This window comes from Phacochoerus africanus, chromosome 5, assembly GCF_016906955.1.
Source record: "Phacochoerus africanus isolate WHEZ1 chromosome 5, ROS_Pafr_v1, whole genome shotgun sequence".
Taxonomy (NCBI): Eukaryota; Metazoa; Chordata; class Mammalia; order Artiodactyla; family Suidae; genus Phacochoerus; species Phacochoerus africanus.
Window position 1 is genome coordinate 18,821,823 of NC_062548.1, and position 10,564 is coordinate 18,832,386.

At 51.1% G+C, this 10,564-nt stretch overlaps 1 pseudogene; it reads right to left on the minus strand.

Moving 5' to 3' along the window:
• Positions 1-2,794: 2,794 nt before the first annotated feature.
• LOC125128391 (histone H3.3A-like) lies at positions 2,795-10,174 on the minus strand (annotated as a pseudogene).
• Positions 10,175-10,564: the final 390 nt, after the last annotated feature.

The following is a 10,564-nucleotide window of genomic DNA, read 5'->3' on the forward strand; positions in this document are numbered from 1 at the left end:
GCCGGATGGCGTCATCTTCTCCGGCCAGTGAGTAGCCGAAGATGATGCCAAGGTTCTTGAGCTACAGAGGCAACTGTCATGAAGCTAGAGTACCGCCACGTTTTTTAAGGGCATCTTCCGGTTCTTTCGTACTTGGGCCAATAAACGTGAACTGAGTGCTAACGATATGTGAAATTCCCAGTTGCCTAGAGAGGCCCCTTAGAAGCCTTTTCCAGTACCATCGTGGGTTGCTGAACCGGGTTCCCGAGTTGCACGGAAGTGTTTGGCAGCGGGTGGCGGGGACCAGAGACAGGCTGGTGCCGCCTCCTGCTTCTCTGGTCGCGTGGTGTCCTGGAGGGACTGGGCTGAGCGGGGGTGCGGAGGAGGCTGGGGCGCTGGCGCTGGGGGCTCAGTATAGAGGTGCTAGTGCCAGGAGACCAATAACAACCTTGGGGTGCGGCCGCTTTCCTCTCTATTCGGGCCTCCCCCGAGCCCTCTTTCAAGAGGGACCTGGCTGATGGGCTGTGTAATCAGTCCCATAGTAGTAAGGGACCAGGGATGGAATCCTGCTGCTTAAAGAGGCTTCATCCTGAAACTTTTATACCAGGAGCCAGCTGGTGGTGGGGAGGTAGTGGCTTCTTGCTTCTAGTGGCTTCTTGCACTGTGAAGGCACCCTCACCGCCTAACCAAAACCCATGCCTCCACTCCTTCCCCAGGATTCCCTGGTCCAAGCTAGTACTTATTTTCTTGCTGGAGCAAGAGAGCCTGAAGCCTAGAATCCTGGGTCTGAGATGACGGTGCAAAAGTGACCTAACCCAGCCCAGCATAATTCTCTCCTATGAGATTGAGTGACACAGGGATTTCCCACTGCGGCTCAGTGAACGCGGACACGAATTTGACTAGCATCCACGAGGATTCCGGTGCGATCCCTGGCCCCGCTCAGTGGGTTAATGCCCTGGCGTTGTCTCGATCTGCAGTGTAGGTTGTAGACGCGGCTCCGATCCCACATTGCTTTTGCTGTAGGCCAGCAGCTGTAGTTCCAATTCAACCCCTAGCCTGGGAACCTCCATGTGCCACGGAAGCAGCACTAAAAAGAAGAAAAGAAAAAAAAAAAAAGAGTAGTGACACAGAAAGGGTAATATGGAAAGAGCCCCCACTGGTAAGAATTGGTGTAGAAAGTGAAGACATCCCAACTTGGTAATCAAGGACTCATTCAGAGAGATCTCCCAGGACTACAGCAACTCTCTTCATAACGCAGGGCCTGCTGGGTCGTTTGGAAATCCGCCATGAGGCTTCTGGTTCGAATAGGTAGCTGTTCTTCCAGCTGAGGTGTTCATTCCCCTCTCCCCCTTCAGGGCTGGCTACACAGGTAGCCTGAGGATGAGCCCCTGCTGGTTTGGTGATGCTTCCTGCTGTGCTTGGAGAGCCCTCCCAACCTTGGTGAGTTGACGCCCCCTGCCCCCAACAGGCTCTCACTTTCCTGCTTAAACACCCAGGTATTTCCCAGACTTCAGGACAATGAAAAGCTTTTGCCTGTCATGGCGCAATGGAAACGACTCCGACTAGGAACCCTGAGGTTGCGGGTTCAATCCCTGGCCTCACTCAGTGCGTTAAGGGTCCAGCGTTGCCGTGAGCTGTGGTGTAGGTCACAGATGAGGCTTGGATTCCATGTTGCTGTGGCTGCGGTGTAGGCTGGCAGCTACAGCTCCAATTCTACCCCTAGCCTGGGAGACTCCATATGCCACAGGTGCGGCCCTAAAAAGCAAAAAAAGAAAAAAGCTTTTAAAGGCAGAGCCTGCCTGATCTGAGTTTGTTTTTTCGATCACTAAGAAATTTACTTTAAAAAAAAAAAATCCAGAGTTCCCGTCGTGGCGCAGTGGTTAACGAATCCGACTAGGAACCATGAGGTTGCGGGTTCGGTCCCTGCCCTTGCTCAGTGGGTTAACGATCCGGCGTTGCCATGAGCTGTGGTGTAGGTTGCAGACGCGGCTCGGATCCCGCGTTGCTGTGGCTCTGGCGTAGGCCAGTGGCTACAGCTCCGATTCAACCCCTGGCCTGGGAACCTCCATATGCCGTGGGAGCGGCCCAAGAAATAGCAACAACAACAACAACAACAACAACAAAAATCCTGGAGTTCCCGTCGAGGCGCAGCAGAAACGAATCCGACTAGGAACCACGAGGTTTCGGGTTCGACCCCTGGCCTCGCTTAGTGGGTTAAGGATCCGGCGTTGCCATGAGCTGTGGTGTAGGTCACAGATGCGGCTCAGCTCTGGCGTGGCTGTGGCTGTGGCATAGGCCGGCAGCTACAGCTCCAATTGGACCCCTAGCCTGGGAACCTCCATATGTCACCAATGCAGCCCTAAAAAGACAAAAAAAAAACAAAAAACAAAAAAAAACAAATAAAAAATCCAAATGCTGGCATTGTCCAGAAATTTTTAACAGGTTTATTTATAATTGGTATAAAGCTGAATTGCTGAAACTTGTCCACTTAAATATATTGACTTGCATTAATGCTTTATGTCCCCGCATTTATATTAAAAATTCACATACATGGGGGTTCCCGTTGTGGCTCAGGGGAAATGAATCTGACTGGTATCCATGAGGACACAGGTTTGATCCCTGGCCTCACTCAGCAGGTTAAGGATCCAGTGCTGCCGCAAGCTGGGGTGTAGATTGCAGATGTGGCTCGGATCCTGCATTGCTGTGGCTGTGATGTAGGCTGGCAGCTGCAGCTCCTGATTTGACCCCTAGTCTGGAAACCTCCATATGCCACAGGTGCAGCCCTAAAAAAAAAGGAAAGAAAGAAAAATTCGCACACAAACGAAAATGGAAAAACTGCCAATACCTGATTTCTGTCCCCTATTTTTCCACTTGCAATCATATACTTAGGTACTTTTTGGCCCCATGGAAAAAAATAGGTAACATTCAGAACTACCAATAACAGGAAGAAGAGAATTTTTTTTAATGAAATGTTTCCCAGCATAGTGGATTCTTAAGCACATTCTCCGTGTTTGCGGTGTGCTAGCTGGATATCTTTTGGCATAATTGTTATACATTTGGATGGATAGTGCACAGGTTAGTGTCCTCAGAAAGGCCAACTAGCTAGGCCTCACTTGCCTCCTGCGAAGCACCAGTAGCTGCACTCTGGAAGCGCATATCTGTACTGAAGTCCCGAGCAATTTCTCACAGCAGACAGTGTGAGTGGAAGCTGGCTAATCACAAGTTCAGGGAACCTCTGATTTCACGGAGCGCCAGGGTGCCAGGCCGGGAAAGATGAAGTTTCTTTACCCCTCCAGTAGAGGGTGCACTCTTGCCAGCAGCTTTTGCAGCCAGTTGCTTCCTCAGTGCTTTATCGCAGGTGGATTTGCAGGGGGGTCGGCTTTGTATGAACCACAGTATAGAGACCCCCTTACCTACCCGCCTTCTCCTTCGGCTGGAGCTCTGCGAGCTAGAGGGGGTGCTGGCATTAAGAGAGTGGAGGCGGCTGCAAACTGATCAGAGTTTTGAATCTCTAAGTATCCCGAAAAAGTCAATGCCAAGGGCAAAGGAAGTAGCCTAAAGAAAAGGCCTGAGGAGTTCCTGTCATGGCTCAGCAGTAATGAACCCAACCAGTATCCATGAGGACGAAGGTTCAATCCCTGACCTCGCTCAGTGGGTGAAGGATCCACCGTTGCTGTGAGCTGTGATGTAGGTTGCAGACGTGGCTCGGATCCTGCGTGGCTGTGGCTGTGGTGTAGGCCGGCAGCTGTAGCTCTGATTGGACCCCTAGCCTGGGAACTTCCATATGCTGCAGGTGCGGCCCTAAAAAGCAAAAAATTAAAAAGTAATTAAATTTAAAAAAATAAAATAGGAACAGCAAAGCCATCTCATGCTTGTCTAAGATAGAGAAGATCAAGTGAGAAGGCACACCTGAATGTGCCTGATAAGCAAGTTAAGTCTTGGGCTACAGGTAAAAAGAAGATGATAAAAACGGGCTTTTTGCTTTCTCAGAGTGCCCTGTCCATTCTGGTCCTCAAGCCTGCTGCTCTGCTCAATATCTTTCTCTGCAGAAGTTTCCAGCCAGAGATGCTTGGGTTGGGTTGTGTCTGCAGGGTGTTGAGGTGGGAGGGATGTTCAGTTATAGCCCTTTGCCAAGAACCACCCCTAAGAAATGACAGGCAGCCTTGGCTTTGGGTTGCCGCTCTGGTTCGCATCAACCATTGGAAAAAATTTTAATACCTATGTGCCGTGGTGTGGGAACAGGAAGTGCCTGTCCCTAGGAGGTTGAAGTTTACATGCCTGTATACAAGGTTGCTGGTGGCTCTCCTGCTTCCCTCAGCCTCAGTCCAGCCAGGTGCCAGCACATTTCTGCCCCCCCCTTTTTTTTTTGCTTTTTAGGGCTGCACTCGAGGCATATGGAGGTTCCCAGGCTGGGGGTCAAATCAGAGCTGTAGCTGCCAGCTTACACCACAGCCACAGCAACACGGGATCCGAGCCTCTCGTCTGCAACCTATAGCACAGCTCATGGCAACTCGGGATCCTTAACCCACTGAGTGAGGCCAGGGATCGAACCTACATCCTCATGGATGCTAGTCAGATTCATTTACCACTGAGCCACAACAGGAACTCCTTCCTGCCCAATTTAATTCCCCTGATAAGGTGCTTTCAAGACCACCTCTGGGGCTCTTCCACTCGGGTCAGCTACTTCAGCTACTTGCTAGAATTTTTATTCATCTGAGGAAGCTGATCCTGCCTGGGGTCTAACTCCGTCTCTTCCCCAGTCTTGAGAACCACCTGCCACCTCCTTTTGTCCTTGCCTCCCCCCCCCCCTTTTTTTTTGTGTGTGTCTTTTTGCTATTTCTTTGGGCCGCTCCCGCGGCATATGGAGGTTCCCAGGCTAGGGGTTGAATCGGAGCTGTAGCCACCGGCCTACGCCAGAGCCACAGCAACGCAGGATCCGAGCCACGTCTGCAACCTACACCACAGCTCACGGCAATGCCGGATCGTTAACCCACTGAGCAAGGGCAGGGACCGAACCCGAAACCTCATGGTTCCTAGTTGGATTCGTTAACCACTGCGCCACGACGGGAACTCCCTTCCCCCCTTTTTTGGCCGCACACGCAGCATGTGGAAGTTCCCGGGCCAGGGATCGCACCTGCACCACAGCAGTCGAACAAAACGCTCTGCACCACAAGGGAACTCTAAAGAACTCTAGTTTTTCCTTCTTTTTTCTTTTCATGTCCACACCTATGGCATATGGAAGTTCCCAGGCTAGGGATTGAATCAGAGCTACTGCTGCCGGCCTGCGCCACAGCCACAGCAACACCGGATCCAAGCCTCATTTGCAAACCGGCATCCTCACAGACACTCTGTTGGGTTCTTAATCTGCTGAGCCATAATGGGAGCTCCTAAGGAACAGTTTTTCAATGAGCGGAACTGAGCAGAATGTCTGGTTCTGAGCAAGACAACTGATATTCATGGGTCCACCCATTAAATGGAAAGATCCTAGAGTTCCCATTGTGGCTCAGTGGTTAACGAACCCGACTAGCATCCATGAGGATGTGGGTTCGATCCCTGACCTCACTCAGTGGGTTAAGGATGCAGCATTGTCATGAGCTGTGATGTAGCTTGCAGACTTGGCTAGGATTCTCCGTTGCTGTGGCTGTGGTATAGGCTGGCGGCTGTAGCTCTGATTTGACCCCTAGCCTGGGAACTTCCTTATGCCTCAAGTGCAACCCTAAAAAGACCAAAAAAAAAAAAATCCCTTATCTGTATTTATTAGAAAATATCTGTTCTCAAAAGAATAGAAATGATCTATTCTCCCACTTTGTTTTTATTTTGGGCCACATTGTCCAGCATTTGATGTCGGATCTCAGTTCCCAGACCAGAGATTGAACCCAAGCCACAGTGGTGAAGGTGCAGGGTCTGAACCACTAGACCACCAGGGAAGGCTGGAGTTTTTGTTTTTGCTTTTGTGTTTTTGGGGGTTTGTTTTGCATTCTCCTCCTTTGAAATGGAAGTCCCTTGGGAAGAGGACCTTTGCGTATTTTTTCACGGACTTATCCTAAGCTGCTGGTACCTAATAGACAGACTCAGGACTGGCAGGAAAAAGCCGTGAGCAGGAGGCCTCAGGTAACAGAACTTCGGATAACAGGAGTGGTGTAGTTGAAGATATTCTAAAGTATCTAGAAAAATTAACAAGCTCCCACCCAGCTCGACCACCATGTGAAAATATTTAGCAGCCAGTTCGATGTGCAGGCCCAGAGGGGGATTTCCCAACGGCAGCCCAACGAATATTTTGAGCCAGAGAATTCTTTGTTCAGAGGAGCGCTCCTGCGCGTTAGAGGATGTTTGATGGAAGCAGCCCTGGCCCCTGACCACTAGAGGGCAGTAGCACACACATCCCCGCCCTTTGGCCCGCCCCCGCCCCCCGCCCCCCGCCCCCGCCCCGCCCCGCCCCAAACCCAAAAAGTCTCTGGACATTTGCCAAACGTCTCTGGGGGGTGAGATGGGTAATCACCACGCCCCCAAAGTGGGAGTCACTGGCCTGGAAGTTCATAATAACAACGGGAACCAAGGGAAAGAGGTTGGACGCCTGAACGTTGAGAAAATGTACTTAAAAAGTGAGCAATGTGGCGAATTCCCGTTGTGGCGCATCCGAAACGAATCTGGCTAGTATCCATAAGGATGCGGGTTCGATCCCTGGCCTTGCCCAGTGGGTAAGGAGTCCTGCGTTGCTGTGGCTGCAGCGTCGCCTGGCAGCTGTAGCTCCAATTTGACCTCTATCCAGGGAACTTCCATATGCTACTGGTGCAGCCATTAAAAAAAAAAAAAAAAAAAGTATGTGGAGTTCCTGCTGTGGTGCAATGGGTTTGGAATCCAGCGTTGCCACAGCTGTGGCACAGGTGTTAGCTGCGACTTGGATTCGATCCCTGACATGGGACCTGAGGCCTAAATAAATAAATACATAGATATAAAGCGAGGAATGTAACAAAGATAGAAAGATGCAGAAAACCAAGTTGAGTATTCAGAAGCCAATGGAAGGACAGGGCAGGGTGTTTTAACGAAGAGGTTGGCAAGACGTGGAGAGAATTATTTTAGTGGAACAGCAGGGCAAGAGCTGGGTTGGAGTGGGTTTGTGTGTGTCTGTGCACATGCGTGTGTCCTAGATGTGCCCTCGGTGGGACAGGTGATGGCAATGTCAATACAGTCCGGGGCCAGTCAAGAGGGGAAAGCAAAGAAACATTGTTTTCATGACTGTAATATTTTTGGACAATTGCTGTGCCAGGCGTAGCGATCTAGCACAATGATCGGGGTACATGGTCTTCAAAGTCAGGCGCACTGGATTCTGTGGCTGGCTCCTGAATTGAGCAGTGTTACAATGGAGAGTGTCTTACTGGGCTGAGCTTGAGCACCCCCATTCAGAAAGTGAGATGATCCACCTCATGGGGTTGTTTCAAGGATTAAATGAGAGAATGTATTTGAAGTGTTTTGCACAGTTCCTGGCACACGGTGTTTTTCTTATTACACCAGCGTTATTAGACGTTTAGGAGCAATGAAGCATGATTCTGACTTTGCTCCCAAGCAGCACACACCTAGTTATTTCACTGATGGTAAGAGTCCAATCACTGCGCTGTCAGCAGCCACGTCCTTAAGCCAATCTCCGCAAGTGCCATTGGCGGGTTAGGAGGGATAAGAGTTGCAGCTGAGCATTTCCAGCTGGTCCCTATTTGATAAGCTCAGTTGGAGCGAACGAATGATCAGCGTCCGACTGCAGCTGAATGATAGCTGTGAAGGCAGGTCGTCCTAGGACATTTTCTGGTATCATCGTCCACCCTGAGTATCAGAGCGACCCATGATGCCGTGATTCCTCTCTTTTGGCTGCAGCTTGTCCCCGTGTGAAGCCAGATCCAGGCCAGCTCAGACGCTGGATCTAGCAGAGCAGTGTCTCCTTGGCCCAGGAGCGTGGCCCTTGGATTGGAGCATCCAGGACTTGGGGACTGGAGGAATTTAAGCGTCGCCCCAGCCCTGTTCCCCGTCTGGGGCCCAAAACGTAGACTTGAGCTGAGCAGGCTGTGGGCTCTGAAGCTTTGCCACGTGACTGTGTACTTCTTCTTGGGGAAGTGGTGAAATAGGAGGTGCAGAAGGCCCTTTACCGAAAGTGATGCCTGAGTCCTACTGCCACCTTGGGGCGCTCTGTGAGGCCCTTTGTGGGTCGCCTCCCTCACGCCCATTTTTGCTCACTCCTTTTAAAATTTATTCAGTGTGGGAGTTCCTGTGTTGGCTAAGCGGTAATGAGCCCAACTAGTATCCCTAAGGACTCAGGTTCGATCCCTGGTCTTGCTCAGTGGGTTAAGGATCCGGTGTTGCTGTGAGCTGTGGTGTAGGTCAAAGACTCAGATCAGGTCTGGCGTTGCTGTGGCTGTGGTGTATGCCAGCAGCTGCAGCTCATATTCGATCCCTAGCCTGGGAATTTCCGTATGCTGCCGGTGTGGCCCTAAACAGACCAAATAAATAAATAAATAAATTTATTCATTGTACCCAAGCCAGTTCCTGGGTGAGAGCTGCAGATGCAGACTCTCTAGACAGGGCAAAATGCCTGGAGGGGAGAGAAACAGAAGGAGTAGTGAGCTGAGACATGGGGAGGGACTGTTCCAGAATGCCCCCTGGAAACTTTTTTTGTTTTGTTTTAGATAATTGACTGTGACCATCTTGCTATGTCTGGGACTACGACGTATTTTTTAAAAGATTCTATTAAGATGTTATTCATAGGAATAACATTGTGGCTCAGCAGGTTACCAACCTGACTAGTATCCATGAGGGTGCAGGTTCAATCCCTGGCCTCACTCAGTGGGTCAAGATCTGGCGTTGCCATGAGCTCTGGTGTAGGTTGCAGATGAGGCTTGGATTCCGAGTTGCTGTGGCTATGGTATAGGCTGGCGGCTGTAGCTCTGATTTGACCCCTAGCCTGGGAACTCCCATATGTGCAGTTTTGGCCCTTAAGATATTATTCACATTATCATATAATTTGCCCCATTTAAAGTGTACAATTCAATCTTTTTTAATATGTTCAGAGTTTGAAACCATCACCAAAATCAACTTAGCACATTTTCATCCTCCCAGAAAGAAACTCCTACCATCCCTCCCCCGTCTCCCCTCCTCCAGCCCTTGACAACTACTAATCTGCTTTCTGTCTCTATAGATTTTCTTTTTCTGGACTTTTCATATACATATATAAACGGAATTATAAGACATGTGGTTTTTTATATCCAGCTTCTCTCACATGGTATATTTTAAAAGTTCATTCATGTTGTAGCATGAATCATTATTTTTAAAAATTTTAAGACTTAATAGATTTTATTTTAATCCTCTGGGTGTAGTTTAGGGTTCACAGTAGAAATGAGCTGGATGAACAGAGAATCCCCAAATTCCTCTGCCCTCTCCTATATCCTCCCCCACCATCAACCTCCTGTACTGAGCTCCAGTGGCTGCAGGGTGGCCCCCCGGCCTGTGGCAGCTTGAAGCAAAATCTCAGTTCCCTCACCAGGGATTGGACTTTGAGAGCACCAAACTCTAGCCACTAGAGTGCCAGGGAGTTCCCTCAAGACTAAACTTTGAGTCAAGTCCAGTAGAGATATGAACATCTGTAAAGCTGTGGAGAAGAATGTGACCTCCGCGGCTGAGAACACTGAGCTCCTTGCTCTTTACTTAGGGCCTATAACTATGCTCAAACCAATAGGCTTAATAAATATTTCATCGTCGTCCAAGTCTGGGTGTAAAGGAGGCAGGGAGCCCCAGAGCAATGCAGAAGGGGTTCTGGTGACAGTGGGGCCGAGCGCGGGGCCAGGAGAAGGCCCTTGCTGTGAGCTCTTGGGCAGCAGAGCTGCCTTGCTGTCCCTTGGCACCACCACACAGCACAACGCCAGGCGCCGGGCAGGTGCTCAACAGTGGGGCGGGCGGGGGGAGCTCTGGAACTCCGGGAAGAGGGCCTGCCTTTTCGCTATCGCCGGCTTCCTTCTAACGGGAACGATTCGCTGAAACCCAATTAGGACGCTGGCTGTTTGCGGTCAGCCGCGCGCCAGCCAATGATCGAGCGCAAAAGGAAGAAGGGCGTGAAGCTCAGCTGCGACAGGACCCCTGAGGGCGAAGAATTTCGGGCCAGGCGCCGCCTAGTGGTGGATCGCGTCAACCGCGCCTCCGCGGCGCCGAAAGGCATCTTCCTGGGCTCTAACCCGGGTGCTTGCAGGACCCGTAGGAATAACATCGGAGGGCTTTTCACTGGGACCCAAAGAGACTCATCCCTGTGCCATTCAGGCCTCCTTGGCGGCGCTCTGGGTCCGAAGATCGGCCAGCTTCGGCTCCGCTGCGTCCAATACCTGACACCCCCCGCCACCTCGGCGAACCCTGGGGAAAGTGATGGTGCTATGGCGCCGCCCCCCCCCCCCCGGTCCCGCTCCCCACCGGCGGGCATGGGGTGAGGTTTGGCCTGGGCAAGGGAGACCAGGTGCAGTGAAGTTCGCAGACGTGGCCGCGTACTTCTTCCAGGAGGAGTGGGGGTGTCTGCGGCCTGCGCAGAGGGCCCTGGACCGACCGGGACGTGATGCGG